General features: G+C 33.8%; 1 long non-coding RNA gene across 1 annotated transcript; it reads left to right on the forward strand.

Annotated features, from left to right (window-relative positions):
* Positions 1-1,981: 1,981 nt before the first annotated feature.
* LOC111390051 lies at positions 1,982-14,812 on the forward strand. The gene is made up of 2 exons (XR_002701844.1): positions 1,982-2,024; positions 14,558-14,812. It is a non-coding gene; the product is annotated as an uncharacterized LOC111390051 (long non-coding RNA).
* Positions 14,813-17,803: the final 2,991 nt, after the last annotated feature.

Raw genomic sequence — 17,803 nt, forward strand, 5'->3', positions numbered from 1 at the left:
TTTTGCATAAATTTAACATACTAAGATCGTGAATTTATTAAGATCTTCTTGTAAAGGGAAGCGGGGAATATATTTTGTATGTAATATTGAATAAAACTAATTAGTTTAATCAACAAGCTATCAACTTCTTTTTATTTTTAACTATCAAGTTCTTCCACTTATAAGTTATTCTTTTCTTCGTTCGTTTGGATTCTAAAGAGACATTGCACTACTATAAGTAATGCTATTAAGTTGAAGCGTGACATACACATGATTTTCTCATACATGCATCATGAATTTTGCCTAAGTTTTCTTTGACCATGTTTTATACGCGAACCATAGAATAATCTGATGTGATTAATTAACCATTTAGAAACAATTAAAAATTAACTCGTTGCTTTTAATTGTATAATTCTTCATCTTGAGTCTAAATAATTTAGATAAATCTAAATTTTCAAGTGATATAAGAGATTTTAACTCATGGAAATGATATTTATACTCATTTTACAATATTATTTGTTAATGATCTAGTACGCTTATTTGTTTTGACAAAGCATTGTCCAGTATATTGTAAAAGCACTAAATATATAACCGGGAAAATTAATTTTCCCTCATTTCAACGAACACAAATAGAAGAAAAAGTATTATAAAGGATGAGACGTACTAATAAATAGAGGATTGAAGAAAAGAACTCAACGAAAAAATGATAGGAACATAAGTTCTACAATGAGCAAAGATCGAAGAATTTAAATGCAATCAAAGTGAGATTTAACAAGTAAAAATATAGTGCAAATATAATTATCCGGAATAGAATCGTTTGAAAATTCTCGGATTTAATTTTTTCCCTGGAGCCATGACAAAAAATATTATTGAGTTGTCAGAGGTTGTTAAGCTATTTACAATCAAATTGAAAGTTTCAAATATTGCTTATTTGGCAATACAAAATCTTAACACTTGTTTCACATAGTTATGACCGTGCTTCTACCAAGTACCATCGACACGCTTTCTAGCAACTCACACCACCAAGCCCTGCTAGTCCACTACTAAAAATTCCAAATACATAGCACTTTTCGCCAAGATCATACACCTTAGCCCTCTTAAATATTACGAACAGAATCACAAATTGCTCGTAATGAAGAATATAACAAAATAAAAAAGAACAGCTAAAATGATAGGATAGTTCTAGGAAATCTTGACCTCTCAAATACTGATTTTCGAGGAACAATAAACCTCCAAAGACTAAAAATACATACACAGAAATAATTGATCCCCCTTACTTCATTCTTTATTTGAATTTAAATATGAAAAAATCGTACCCAATATCTTCTAAAATCAAGAACCATTTCAAAAATAAGAAAATGTAAAATAAAAAATATAGAAATGTACAATCTTCTTCATCCAAGAGTTTTGCAATGCACCATAGTTGCTAGAAAATAGAAAATCTGTTTGACCAAAACTGATAGTAAAAGGATCTAGCGCCCAAAAAAAAAAAAAAAAAAAAAAAAAAAAAAAGAAAAGGATCTAGAGACCAAAAAAAAAAAAAAAGGAATAAAATGCAATTAGAAGTTCAATCGTTCATCCATGTATTTTACTTGATATCACTTGATAAAAAAATAAAAAAATAAAAAAATAATAAATAATAAATAATAAATAAATCGTTTTTCGACAACTTCGTTATGTATATCATTAAAATATATATATATATATATATATATATATATTGTAATTTCAAGGTTGATCATTCATCCATGCATTTTACTTAATATCACTTGATAAAAAAAATTAAATAAATCGTTTTCCGACACTTCGTTAGGTATATCATTTTAACTTAGATAATCTTTAATTTTCTGGATTAAAATGTTTTTGTAAGTTCAATTGGCTTTTGCTTACGGACCATGCATGGACTTTCTCTTTATATATGAAAATTTCATCATCTAATAACACTCTTTTTCCCTATAAATAACTCTAAATAATCTGCAATAAGCATAATTCAGGAAGCATGGCAAATAGCAAAGTCAGCATCCTTACTCTCCTTTTAATCTGTGGTATGTTCTAATTGCTTCTCTTTTTTGGCTTTCAAGAATTATGCCAACTTGTACAATTTACAGATCAAATATGATTTCTATGACGGTCAAGAGACGAATGATTTATGCACTTTTTTAGAAACCTATATCCACTGAATTTTGACACTTCTTCGATGGCCATGTATTTAACCATTGTGAAACAATTTTTCGAAAATATAGTAAATTAGTAATACTGATTTTATATTAATAGTTAAGCAGTCATCCGTCACCCAATGATAAATATTGTGTGTTTGATCTTCATGTACAGAGAAACGTAGAAGGTAATAAATAAATTACTATTGCATATAATATATTAAGGTTTTGTATAAATATTTACATACTAAGATCAAGAATTTATTAAGATCTTCTTGTAAAGAGAAGCGTGGCACATATTTTGTACGCAATATTGAATAACACTGATTAGTGTAATCAACAAGCTATCAACTTCTTTTTCTTTTTAATTGTCAAGTTCTTCCACTTACGAGTGACTCTTTTCTTTATTCGTTTGTGGATTCTAAAGAGATTTTCACTACTATAAGTAATGAAATTAAGTTGAAGCATGACATATACATGATTTTCTCATAGCTGCAATTGAATTTTGTCTGATAAGTGTGTTTTTGCACACTTATTTAGATCACAAACATGATTTAATTACGAGCAGAATATTTGAATTGTGACTTAATCTCTTTGAATTCATGCAATGTAGGCGTTTCTATGAAAATGGTGGAATTCAGGAGAAAATAGCAGAAAAAGGACTAAAATGGAGCAAAGTGATAGTTCAGGGACTAAGATGCAAATATTCAAAAGTTGAACTAAAAGGCAACCCGGGAAAGCAACTATGCTAAGTATGAACTCGAAAGTGATACAAGATGATTGGATCTATGCGGTTGCATGGAGGCCTCCCAAGATTTTTTTCTCAAATTTTTTTACTCTATGCGACCACATAGAATGTACTATGCTGTCGCAAAGAACAAGTTCTGGGGCCGATCTGCAGTTTCCTCATACGACTGAAACTTTTTTGGTACCCTAATTTTCATGCGATATAAATACCAAAAGACATCCGGAAAGAAGTAGAACGTATTGGAGGCAGAAAAACACTTTTTGGAGAGGATTTTGAGCAGAAGAACGAAGATTTACACGAAGAGCTTCAAGATTTCATAACTTGGTGATGCCTTTTATCCAAAATCTGATGTATTCTTTTATTTTAACCATGTTAGGCTAGATTTTCATGTGCTAGGAGATCGATGTACCATGTAATTTGATTTTTAATTTTCTAGTTTTGCAATTTGACATTAAGACATATTCCTATTGTTTTGAATGATTTATATACAATTATTGTTTCCGCAATTAAGGGCCCGTAATTGTGTGAGTTTGGGTGATTTATTCTTGCATTCGAGAGAATTGGAATAAGTTCGATATTGTAACGCCCCGACCCCTAGTGGACTGAAACGCTACTTACTTTACTTAGCTTAACCGGTGGTTTAGTAACAAGTGTATACGTTTTAGTGGAAGCTTACATCTTCGGATAATAATTTAAATAACAATACTTTAAACAAAAACACTGAATCATTTTTCAAAACAACAAAATGTAATTTATTTGAAGAAACATAACTTGTTCTCGCATTCTGCATTATTCAAAATTTTAAAGAAATAACATTGGAAAACATTTCATAAAAATAAATCCAAATCACTTATTCACCAGATTTCTATGGCCTCGTTGCATCACTCTCCATCTTCTCCTCCATCCATGGCCGAGGTAGAATTCCTTCAATCTGTAGAGATGGGATTAAACCCGTGGGTTGAAAAACTTAATAGGTGTCATAGGTGCATTCATGATCAAGCTATACATTTTAAAACATTAACTTTATAACTTTTCATACATGCCGTACCCGGAGGCACCATTTGACATGAAGGGGTATGCCATATCCGAGGGTACCATTTGACATACAAACATTTCTTCAACATAGAGGGATATGCCGTATCGGAGTACCATTTGACATAAAACCATTAACATAGAGGGATATGGTATACCGGAGTACCATTTGACATACAAACATTAACATGAATCGAAACTTATAACTTAACACGATTAAACGCATTGCACCTCTACCTACTTTGATTGATACTTTTGAAACTTTGAAAACTTCGATGAAACTTGGACGTTGAAAGAAATGCACTCCATGGATGTTTGAAAACTTTTAAGAATTGATGCTTGAAGACACTCCTTGATAGCACCCAAAACTTTTATGAAAAATGCTTGAAAACACTTCTTAAACTTCTCGGAAAAATAGTTTTCCTCCCTCTCTTTTTCTCTCTTGGAAACTCTTTCTTTAGTATGTAAAAGCTCTTGCTTTTTATGTGAGAAAAAATGAATGAAATGAGGTCTCTATTTATAGGTAAATATCCCATAACTTAAAGCAAATAAAGGGTCAAATTTCATTTAAGAGAGAAAACATGGGTGCCATTTAAGTTTGAGGTTAAATGCTTCAATTTAGTGGGTTTTTATTGCCAAAAATTTGGGTGGCCCTTTGAGAAAATAATTGATGAAAATAAATATTTAAATTCTAGAGAAAAACGAGAATTTTCATTTCCGGTAGTTTCGGTCGACCGGTTGTAGTCCGGTTGACACTGTACAACTTTCAGTGTTTTTATCATAACTTCTTCTCCTGATATCCGATTGAGGTAATTCAAAGTGCATCAGAAAGAAAACTCAAAGAGCTATAACTTTTATTTAGATATCATTTTCCAAATGAAATGTTTCCTATGTCGAAAATGGGTCTCAAATGAGACTAAAAATCTGAAGTTTACTTTAGTCATCCAATATTCATGTCTTAGTGCCACTAAGGTGTCTAAAATTATTTGGGGTTCTACAGATGTAATATAAATCATCGTAGGTCCGATAGGGGATAAAAATATACCGCTATGCCTTACGTGAATCTTTTAGTGTTCATAAAACCGCATGTATTTTTACATATGCACTTGTCATAGAAATATAGATCGGTGGTATGTAGAAATAGGTTCGATACATCTCGAGAGAGAATATTGGATAGATTTAGGAACATTGATTCGTCACAATTGAAATATGTTCACATTGTGAAACTAGGGTTTTAAAGGCATAATTGCATGAGAAATCGTGATCCTAGTGTTTAATTTCTATTGATTACAACAAACTTGCATTCTCAATATTTGATTTCATTTTAGAGTGTTAAAAATATTTTTTTACATAGTTAATTTAATTCAATCATAAAATAAAAATTGTATAATTAGGGTTTTCTTTCCAAAATTAGGGTTTTAATTAGGTTTACATTCACTTTAATAATTTAGTTTCGATTAAGGCGACGATAGGTAAAATTGAACTAATCAATCTCTGTGGGACGATATTCAGACTCATTTAATCCACTTTATTACTTGTTAACAAATCGTACACTTGTGATAGTTTTAAATCAAAAGAAATAATTTCGTGAACAAGTTTTTGGCACCGCTGTCGGGGATTGAGTTTAGTTTAATTTTATTTCTCGAGACTCTAATTCGAACTTCAAATTTTATTTTGCTAGTATAATTTTGTTTTTATTTTTACTTTAGGTTATTATCCTTTATTTGTGTTTTAGTTATTTAAATTGTTTGAATCTCAGTGCTCGTAGTGGTTTTGTTTCTCAGATTTGCATGCCACGATCGACTAGAGGAGAATTGATTCTAGCTGATTCTGAAATCGAGCGCACCTTTCATCGACTACAAAGAGATCATCGAGAAGCACAAGTACAAATGGCTAATGAACTAAACAATCTCATTATTCAAGCTAATGAAGGAGAGGCAATGTACGGAGGAAATGAGATTCTGGGAGATTTTTTGACTCCTCAAGTAATTCAAAGTCAATCCAGTATAGTGTATCCACCGTTTGGCCAGCCAAATTTCTAGTTGAAGACCAATGTGATACAACTATTTCAAGATGGACACCAGTTTTATGGCAAAGCCGAGGAGAATCCACATACACACATATCGCGATTTTTGGATATGTGTCAACATTTCAGATACCAAGGGATTTCAGATGACACTATTAGGCTAAGGCTGTTTCCACATACACTACGAGATAGAGCACTTAAATAGTTGGATTCACTTCCGGTTACAAGTGTCACTACGTGGAACGTGTTGGCACACAAATTCTGCACAAAGTTTTTCTCCCCAGCCAAGATAGTGAAGCTGAAAATGACATATCAATATTCAGTCAAGGAGAAACCAAATCATTTGATGAAGCTTGGAACAGATTCAAAAACATGCTCCGGATGTGCCCTCAACATGGGTTTGATAAAAAGACCCAAATCCGATTCTTCTACATAGGGTTACTTCCATACCACAAGAGCATGGTAGATTCAGCGTCAGATGACTCAATATCCACATGAACAGTTGATGGGGCATTGGAATTATTTGAGAGAATGGCTACCACATCATCCATATGGTCTTCTGGGAGGGTGATTCCAAGGAAAACTCCGGGTGTCTACGAGGTGGATACTTATTTAGCAATATCTGCAAAAATTGATTCTTTGTATCACAATGTAGAAAGCATATCACAAGCAGACTATGCACAGTGGGGACAACGCCAACAACACAATCAATATGGAGAATCTTTCCATCCCAGTTGGAAGAAGCATCCTAACTTCTCTTGGAGCAACCAGAATCAAAATAGGCTCCCGGGACAATTTCAGCAATAAGAGAAGAGGCCTCAATTGGAAGATATGATAGGAAAATTCATGGAGAAAGCTGAAGCTACACTTCAAAATCAAAATGCAGCCATCAAAAATTTGGAAACTTAGATGGGGCAATTGGCCATCGTATTGACTGGTAGAACGTCAGGTAACTTGTCGAGTAATATAGAAATCAATCCCAAAGAGCAATCCAAGGCCATTACAACTCGAAATGGAGTACAATTGCCTGAAATCCATGTTAAGAGACCGGGTGTGATTGGAGAGACATCTTCCCCTACTGAAGAGGAGACCGTTGTAAAAGAATCAACTCCAAAGGAAAATTCAGAAAAGTTACAAGATAAGGCCAAAGACACAGTCAACCCATACGAGCCTTCGATTTCCTTTCCATAGCGGTTGAAGAAGCAAAAATTGGAGCAATAGTACAAAAAATTCCTAGAAGTCTTCAAAAAGCTCCATATCAACATCCCACTAGTCGATGTACTATTCCAGATGTCTAGCTATGCAAAGTTTCTCAAAGATATTATATCAAACAAACGCAAGCTGGAGCACCATGAGATAGTAATGCTTACGAAGGAATGGAGTGCCAGAATCCAGAAAAAGCTCCTACCAAAACTGAAAGATCCAGGGAGTTTTACTGTTCCTTGCACTATTGATGAAGTCTATTTCGATAAAGCATTATGTGAACTCAGTGCAAGTATTAATTTAATGCCTCTGTCTGTTTTTAGAAAACTTAGCTTGGGAGAAGCTAAAGCGACTATTGTGACACTTCAGCTGGCAGACAGGTCACTGACACATCCCAGAGGGATAATTGAAGATGTACTTTTCAAGGTTGAAAAGTTCATATTCCCAGTGGATTTTTTTATTTTGGACATGGAAGAAAACAAGGATATCCCATTGATACTTGACAGACCATTTCTGGCAATAGGGAGAGCGTTAATTGATGTTCAAAGGGGGCAGTTGATCTTAAAATTGGGAAAGGAGCAGATATCGTTTAATGTATTCAAGGCTATGAAACTACTAGCAGAATCAGATAGATGTTACCAAGTTGACATCATTGACAAGGTAGTACAAGAAACATTCTTACTTCACGACCCATCTGATGCCTATGAGGCATGCATTATACAATCCCAATCCGTTCAATCAGATTCTTTTGAAGTTGAAACATGTGCGAGATTTTTGGAGACCAACCCACCATACACCCGAAAAGAGCAATTTGAGGAACTGGGGATGAGAAATACAAAGCCACTGTCTTTCATTCAGTAACCGCCAGTTTTAGAACTCAAGCAACTACCGCCACATCTCAGATATGCATATTTGGGGGAGTCAGATACACTTCCAGTAATCATTTCAAACACAGTCAGTGAGTTGGAGGAAGAAAAATTGCTCAGGGTACTCAAAGGGAACAAGACAACGATTGGGTAGACAATAGCTGACATTAAAGGGATTGGCCCTTCTATGTATATGCATAAAATTCTAATGGAATAAAATTGAAAGCCAAGATAGAGGGTCAGAGAAGATTGAATCCTAACATGAAGGAAGTAGTCAGGGTAGAGATACTAAAATTATTGGATGCATGAATTATCTACCCAATTTTAGGTAATACATGGATCAATCCAGTTCAAGTGGTGCCCAAAAAAGGGGAATCACAGTGGTGAAAAATGAGAAGAATGAATTAATTCCCACCAGAATAGTTACGGGATGTAGAGTTTGCATCGATTATTACAAGCTCAATGCAGCTACACAAAAGGATCACTTCTCATTCCCATTCATTGATCAGATGTTGGAGAGGTTGGCTGGATATTCACACTACTGCTTCCTTGATGGATACTCAGGCTACAATCAAATACCTATCGCACTAGATGATCAGAAGAAGACCACTTTCACTTGCCCCTATGGTACTTTTGCTTATCGTAGGATGCCTTTTGGTCTTTGCAATGCTCCAGCCACATTTCAGAGGTGTATGATGACAATATTCTCTAATATAATTGAAAGGTTTATTGAGGTTTTCACGGACGACTTCTCAGTGTTTGGATCTTCATTCGATGAATGTCTAGAACACCTAAATTCGATCTTACAGAGTTATGAAGAGACTAACCTGGTTTTAAATTGGGAGAAATGCCACTTTATGGTGTAAGAAGGCATTGTACTCAAGCATCGGATCTCGGGAAAAGGAATTGAGGTGGACAAGGTAAAAATTCAAGTTATTGAGAAGTTACCATCGCCTACAAGGAGTTCGCAGCTTCTTGGGGCATGCGGGGTTCTACAGGATATTTATAAAAGATTTCTCAAAGATCACTAAGTCATTATGCAATCTGCTAATGAAGGATATAACCTTTGAGTTTAATGAGGAATGTCTCACAGCATTCAACACATTAAAGGAGAAGCTCACGTCAGTACCAGTAATTGTGGCACCAGACTGGGAACTGTCTTTTGAATTGATGTGTGATGCCAGTGATCACACCGTGGGTGCAGTATTAGAACAGTGGAGGAACAAGATTTTTCATTTGATCTACTATGCAAGTAGAACTCTAAATGATGCACAAATCAATTATGCCACCACTGAAAAGGAGATGTTGGTCGTGGTATATGCATTCGACAAATTCAGATCATACCTTGTCGGGTGTAAAGTCATCATCTACACAGATCATGCTGCATTGAAGTATTTGCTCACAAAGAAGGATGTAAAACTGAGATTGATTCGTTGGGTGCTGTTGCTGTAAGAATTTGATATCAAGATATGAGACAAGAAGGGCAGTGAGAACGTATTAGCAGACCACCTATCCCGATTAGAGCTTGGGGAGACGGAAGAATTAGTGGACATCAATTAGATCTTCCCAGATGAGCAGATGTTGAGAATAGATGAAGCACCTTGGTACACAAATAACGTCAATTACTTGGCCAATTCCATCCCACCGCCAGACTACTCAAGTCACCAGAGGAAAAAGTTCTTCGTCGAATTGAAGTATTATTTCTGGGAAGATCCAATTCTCTATAGATGAAGGGCTGATCAGATAGTAAGGAGATGCATACTTGAGGAAGAAGTACATGAGATTCTCAAGCACTACCACTCATCTGCATATGCAGGGCACTTTGGGGCTTCGAAAACAGCTGCAAAGATTCTACAATCAGGGTTCTACTGGCCTACACTATTTAGAGATGCCTTTGAGTTTGTCAAGAGGTGTGACAGATGTCAACGCACTGGAAATATCTCGAGGAGGAATGAATGCCACTGAATAACATTTTGGAAGTGGAGATATTCGATGTTTGGGGAATTGACTTCATGGGACCTTTTCCCCATTTATTCTCAAATCAGTACATCTTGATAGCAGTGAACTATCTATCAAAATGGGTAAAAACAGTTGTACTACCAACAAATAACTCAAAGGTAGTAATTAGGTTCTTGAAGAAATATATTTTTACCCGATATGGTACACCGCGAGCTATAATCAATGATCGGGGCAAACACTTCTGTAATCGTCAGTTTGAGCAGTTGTTGAATAAATATGGTGTTAAACATCATGTTGCTACCCCATATCATCCACAAACCAGCGGGCAAGTTGAAGTATCTAATCGGCAGCTGAAGAGAATACTCGAGGTCACAACTCATCTAGAAAGGACTAGTCTAAAAAGCTGGACGATGCATTTTGGGCTTACAAGACAGCATTCAAGACACCGATAGGCATGTCTCCATACCACCTAGTTTTGGGAAAAGCGTGCCATTTGCCACTAGAAATGGAGCACCAGGCATATTGGGCTATGAAACAGTTAAATATGGACTTGAGTGCCGCTGGTGAAAAGCGCCTACTGCAACTTAATGAGTTAGATGAATTTAGCATAGAAGCTTATGAAAATTCAAAACTCTATAGGGAACAAACCAAGAAGTGGCATGACATGCATATTTAGAGGCGAGAATTCGAAGTGGGTAGCAAGTACTATTGTATAATTCGAGACTCAAGCCGTTCCCTGGAAAACTACGATCATGGTGGTCGGGTCCTTACACTGTCACAAAAGTCCTACCATATGGGGCTATACAAGTCAGCCATGAGACTAATGGTACTTTCACTGTTAATGGGCAAAGGCTGAAACACTACTGGGGCGGTGACTTCTCCAACCAAAAGTTCACCATTAACTCGGGACGTCAGAATAAAGCAGCTGTAGAATAGTCGAGCCATCGACTATAACCCAGTGCTGGGTGGAAAGCAACCCACTGTATCTTTCGATTTATTTTACTTTTCACATTATTTTAGGAGTTGTTTAATTTTTGCATTTGCATTTTTTTTTGCTAGGTCATCAATCTTTCACGCATACTAGTCTAAGCATTACACACATAAGGTGGCATGAGTGAAGTTGATTGAAGTTGTTTTGGGGGATTGAGTGTGAAGTCATGCATTTCGATGCACAAAGTCATTCTTCATAAAAATTTTCAGAATGCATTTTAAGTTTATTCCATAAATTGGTGTTGGTGCTAAGTCCTTCAGCAAGCACATATCCCATTGAATCGGAAGTTTCTAAATTTTTCAGGAATGATATTAAACAAGTCAAATTTTTAATTGAAAACCAACTTCGGGGAAAATTTTATTTGAGGTGTGTTTTGGGGGTTAAAATTGTAATTTTGATTTTTTTTCATAATTTAGATTTTGAAGAAAAAAATGTTTGTCTATGCGACCGCATAGACAAATGGTCTATGCGGTCGCATAGACCATTACCGAAAGCAAAGTGGTCCCCATATTGTTGTACTATGCGACCGCATAGTGCAACACTAATAGTGACCCAGTTACAGGTCTTAAACCCGTAACCCACCTATTCCACACTACTTCCTCCCATCACCCTCGTAATTTCACAGTCCATTGTTATTATTGACTAATTGTTGCATGACGCATGCTTGATGAGTGAGTGTTGATTATACTTTTGCATACTTGTGTGGGCTTGATAGCCTTACCGGCTATGATGTGATTCTTGGATTGGTATAATTTATAAACTTTGGATATTGTGCTGCATAGATTAACCAATACTTGGGATGTAATACTTGACATTCTCTATGCATGCTTGACATATTAGGTGAATGACTGGATTTTGAGCATAAAGTAGGAAAAGAATGATAACCCTCTATTGAATTAACACGTAAATCACCTTAAGATAGTTTGAAATTGGTTTAGCTATTATAGGGAGTATTGAGATAAGTGGAGGCTCCGTGCATGAAATTTTATTGTGTGGATTGCCTAGACCAGTGAGGTGAAGTTTAGGTGAAAATATTAAATTGGGGGTTGGTTTTGGAAACTAAATATCTAGAACAATAACGGCGTAAAATTAATTTGTGAGAATAAGACACTTCTTTTCATGCCTTTATGACTTGAGCAAGTAAGCCTGTAAGGATATTTCAAAATCTGGTCCCCTAAGTTAACTGACCTAGGAGTCACCAGCCTAAAACTCGCTAAACGGGTCATATAGAAAGCAAGAGGGAAAAAAGTTAATAAAAAGTCATCTAAACAAGCCTTTATAACTCGAGTGAATAAGCCTGTAAGGGTTTAAAACTTGGTGCCCTAAAGCTAACTGGTTTGGGAGTCACCGGCCTAAAGCTCGTTACATGGGTTATATAGAAAGCAAATGAGAAGATGATAATAAAAAATTAAAAAAAAATGGAAAGTGAGAAAAACAAAAGAGAGACAATAACATGAAGAAAAAGCCCTTAGACATTTGGTTGAGGAAACTATACCTTCGAGGCGAGGCAAGTAATCTATTTTAATCTTGATTTTCAAAGCAATCAAATTTGGGAGAGCCTTCACTTGTTGACATGTAAACTTGTGATAGTGAGATTAATCCAAACTACGAGAGGGTAAAGATTACATCTATGTAAACTCCTAATTTTAAAACACAACCCCGGAATAATTGAGTGAAAGGAATAAGTTTGGGGAGTTGTGTATCTCCCGAGCGAGTAAGGATACATTTGACCACTAGGGGTCGGGACTCAACCCATCATGAATTTGATATGTTGGCATGAATTCACACACTCACATCAAGTATACATTTAACATGTAAAGGTTGATGTCATTTTTGCATTGATAAATTTTCATAAAGTCAAATACTTAGTCAAATCCTGAGTCACGATAGGGTATTAAGTCATGTTTGTTCAGAATTAAGTCACCATCTTGTTTGAGAACAAATAATAGTTCAAGTTTGGGGGGTTTGATAAGTGTGTTTTTGCACACTTATTTAGATCACAAACATGACTTAATTACAAGCAAAATGTTTGAATTGTAACTTAATCTCGTTGAATTCATGTAATGTAGGTATTTCTATGGAAATGGTGGAATTCAGGAGAAAAGAGCCGAAAAAGGACTAAAATGGAGTAAAGTGAGAGTTCAGGGACTAAGGATGCAAATATTCAAAAGTTGAGCTAAAACGCAACCCGGGAATGCAAATAGGTTAAGAATGAACTCGAAAGCGATACAAGATGATTGGAATAAGAAGGAAAGGGACTAAAATAAAGAAAAATGAAAGTTCAAGGACCAAAATAGACATTTTGCATAGTTGGCAGCACTGTGCGACTGCATAGTGCTACCCTCTACGTGGTCGCATAGAGGCTTCCCAAGAATTTTTTCTCAAATTTTTTTTACTCTATGCGACCATTTAGAAATGTACAATGCGGTCGCATAGAAGAAGTTCTGGGGCCGATTCTGCAGTTTCCTTATACGATTGAAACTCTTTTGGTAACCTAATTTTCACGCGATATAAATACCAAAAGACATCCGGAAAGAAGCAGAATGTATTGAAGGCAGAAAAACACTTCTTGGAGAGGATTTTGAGCACAAGAACGAAGATTTACACAAAGAGCTTCAAGATTTCTCAAGATTTCATAACCCGGTGATGCCTTTTATCCAAAATCTGATGTATTCTTTTATTTTAACCATTTTAGGCTAGATTTTCATGTGCTAGGTGATCGATGTTTCATGTAATTTGATCTTTAATTTTCTATTTTTGCGATTTGATATTAAAACATATTTATATTATTTTGAATGATTTATATGCAATTATTGTTTCCACAATTAAGGGCCCGTAATTGTGTGAGTTTGGGTGATTTATTCTTGCATTCGAAAGAATTGAAATATGTTCGATATAATATAAATCATCATAGGGTCCGATAGGGAATAAAAATATACCGCTATGCCCTGTGTGAATCTTTAAGTGTTCATAAAACCGCATGCATTTTTACATATGCACTTGTCATATAAATATAGGCCAGTGGTATATAGAAATAGGTTCGATACATCTCGAGAGAGAGTATTGGATAGACATAGGAACATTGATTCGTCACAATTAAAGTGTGTTGTCACATTGTGAAACTATGGTTTTAAAGTGATAATTGCATGGAAAATCGTGATCCTAGCGTGTTTAATTTCTATTGATTACAACAAACGTACATTATCAATATTTGATTTCATTTTAGAGTGTTAAAAATATTGTTTTGCATATTTAATTTAATTCAATCATAAAAATTGCATAATTAGGGTTATTTCTTTCTAAAATTAGGGTTTTAATTAGTTTCACATTCACTTTAATAATTTAGCTTCGGTTAAGACAACGATAGGTAAAATTGAACTAATCAATCTCTGTCGGACGATATTCAGACTCATTTAATCCACTTTATTACTTGTTAACGAACCGTACACTTGCGGTAGTTTTAAATAGAAAGAAATAATTTCGTGAACATTGCCTAAATTTTCTTTGCTCATGTTTTATACCCAATATTGAGCAAGACCAAGCTAAACAATAGGTATGTTTTTCTTTCTAATGAGTGACATTGCACTACTTTGACAGGGCTGTTTTTCTTGGGAAGCAATGTGCAATATGCTGAAGCCCAAAAGAAAGTTCGCCCAAAAAATTGCCTCAAAATTGGGTACATGACTTGCCCAAAATCTGGTTCAAGGAGGCTTCATCCAGGCTGCACAAACTGTTGCAAAATCAAGAAGGGTTGCAAACTTTATCGACCTAATGGAAGCCTTATTTGTACTGGAAAGTAATTTGGATATGAGATAAATCTTGAATAAACTATCATATGTTTGTACTACAAACATGCAAAATAAATAAATGAATCTGCTATGTTTATGTGAAATGAAATACAAGATTCAGGTTTAATTATATTGTTGGATGTTGTTTCTATGAAATTATCTTTTACATAATTACTTCTCTAAATTTATTGGGTGAGACTTAGATGTTGTATACTCTTATATTGATCTACGATAGCAAAGAGTTGCTGTGGAAACAGTATATACCATAAAATAAATGGGGACACTATAAAAATTGAGTCGGAATAAGAGATTATGCACCTATAGATCTCTTGAAGATAAAATTTCCCCTGGCACATAGAGGTATGGAGAATATACATTGTAGAAAAGAGAATAAACATCCAAAACAGTAACGAAAAAATTACAAAATGATTTATTTATTTATTTATTTTTTTAAGTTGCAAAATGATAAGAAGCTAATAACTGTAACTATAACGGATAAAAAAAATTATTGTAAGATGCAAAATAGTAATTAATATCAAAAACTGTTTTACTTGATATCTTATTTTATTCGTCAAACAAAATTCGTTAATATAATTAAGCATTTCCATTTATCTATTCACAATGTCTGGAAAAAATCAAAGTAATAGAGATTTTTCTATATTTTTCAATACATAAATAAATTACTAAAATTGTTTTTGTTCATTGAAAAACTGGAGCTCAAGGAGAATGGAGATAATAAATTGTATATATCTCACAAAAAAGAAGACCATATTATGAAGAAAATTTATTTAAATAATATATTACGGCTTCTAATAAATTAAATTTAATAATAATATATATAATAGTTAAAACAGACATGATGTAAAAATAAGTAATATATAGTGTGATCATTTTGAACAAGGGTGCGTTCAGCTGTTTATGATGACAAATTTGTTGACTTTTCTATTCCTTTTCAATGATAATGGTTTCTTTTGTTACAAAAAGTAGAAAGTGTTACGATATTAAAGTGTGAATACACGACAAACACATGGTATTTATAAAGCGGTGTGCTAAAAATAATTTGTCAGCCGTTTCTATGTATATGTGATCATTTGAAGCTCTCCATGGAGAATTGCGAAGTTTATTCCTAAAAGGGTTGGTGAGAGAAAAGGAAATAAACACTACAATTTGTTGACCAATGTAAAAATAATAATAAAAATAAGTTCCACGAACTCCATTGTAGAAAAGATAAGTATTGCGACTTTTGTACAATCAGTAAATCTATCAATTGTTGAACAAGTTATATGGAGGCACAAAAAATGAGTCCTAAGTTCAAATTCCCACTATTATATCATAAATAAATAAACAAAGTATTATATTCCTTAAACCAATCAAGTATAATTAAATCCGCAATATCAATACGCAATAGTAATTTAATTTTTTCTTGTACAAGTTCGAGAAAATATAGCAAGTTGTAGACAGACTTGCGCTCTCCTACTTTTTTTTTTTAACATTGAAGTACAACTTGGTGTTGGACTAATGAGTTACAGATCAAGAGTGCAAGTTTCCCAACTATTTACTAGTATGAGAAATTAATTTGTTTGAACAATTCATACACTGGAGTATTATCATTTTTTATCGTCTTATGGTCTAAATTTTAGCTAGGGTTTCTCATTTATTCATGATATAAGAATAAATTGAAGATCAAATCTAAGTCCTCTTTGATTTAGGATCCAACAAGCATTTTGTTACGTTACTTAAAATTAGGAGTTCATGTTTCCAGATTTTGTTAATTTCTTGATTTTAAAAAAGTTTGCTTCCATAATTGATATTCTAAAAATTTATTTAACTAAAGCATCTCCACCGCTAAAATGGTTGTCACATAAACTAAAATCGATAATTTCTACAAAAGTACATCTCTAATATAGAATATCAAGAACTATGTCTAGCTGACGTAACAATAGAAGTAGATAGGTGCATACGGTCACCACAATTTAATATTTCTATGTCTTTATTTCTCTCTACTTTTTCCTATTTTTCTGTCATTATTTTATTTTCTCTCCTATGATATATACTTTAGTGATGAAATTTGATTATGGAAAAAAATCATTAAAGATGAAATTTGCACGAGGTCATCTATTCATTAGATCTTAATGTCCCATATATGGAAAACCATTCTATGTCACCCTAATGACAATCCATGAATAAATTAGAGAACCTCTAAGATTCCTTACTGTTCGCAAAAATTACTGAATTAGCATTTTCAATCTATTGCAATCTTCTGGAGGCAAGTATAAGTGGACTGTAAATGCTTCAAGGATTGCGCACTCAAGTGTCTGCTAAATTTTTTATAGAATTCTTTCTGGAGCATTTCTTTTGTTCCTTGTTTTCTTGTCATATCTCTTCAATCATGAATTGAACATAAAGTATGCAAAAAATATGCACCCTCAATAACTATACTATCAAGATGACTTTCGAATTCTGATGTTCGTTGCCATAAATAAGCGTAAATTACACTTATCACCAAACTCTCCATATATTCTACTTATTCTCAAGTTTTTGTTAAATATTCCTTAATAACCGAATGTGAGTCAATTCATAATTAAAACGTTAAAAGGGTGACTTTAATCCATGTATTTTACTTAATTAATTCACTTTATCAAAATAATAATAATAATAATAATAATAATAATAATAATAATAATAATAATAATAATTCCTTTTCCTACACTTGATTAGGTATATCACGTGAACTTTAATAATCTTTAATGTTGTGAATTAACATGTATTTGTAAGTTTGAATTGGTTTTTGCTTACGGACCATGCGTGGACTTTCTCTTTACATATAAAAAAGTCATCACCTAATAATACTACTTTTACCCTATAAACAACTAAAAATAATATGTACTATGTTGGGTTTTTGACCCAAATTAGAGTGGATTTTTTTTGAAAATAAATTATTTCCTTATTTTTATATGGGAAAATTTGTTTCCTTGTATTTCACGTGAGTTTTATGGAAATATATTATTTCCTTATTCCACATTATTTCGATCTTTATGCTATGCCATGTACTTAT

Source organism: Olea europaea, unplaced genomic scaffold (genome assembly GCF_002742605.1).
Source record: "Olea europaea var. sylvestris unplaced genomic scaffold, O_europaea_v1 scaffold644, whole genome shotgun sequence".
Taxonomy (NCBI): domain Eukaryota; kingdom Viridiplantae; phylum Streptophyta; class Magnoliopsida; order Lamiales; family Oleaceae; genus Olea; species Olea europaea.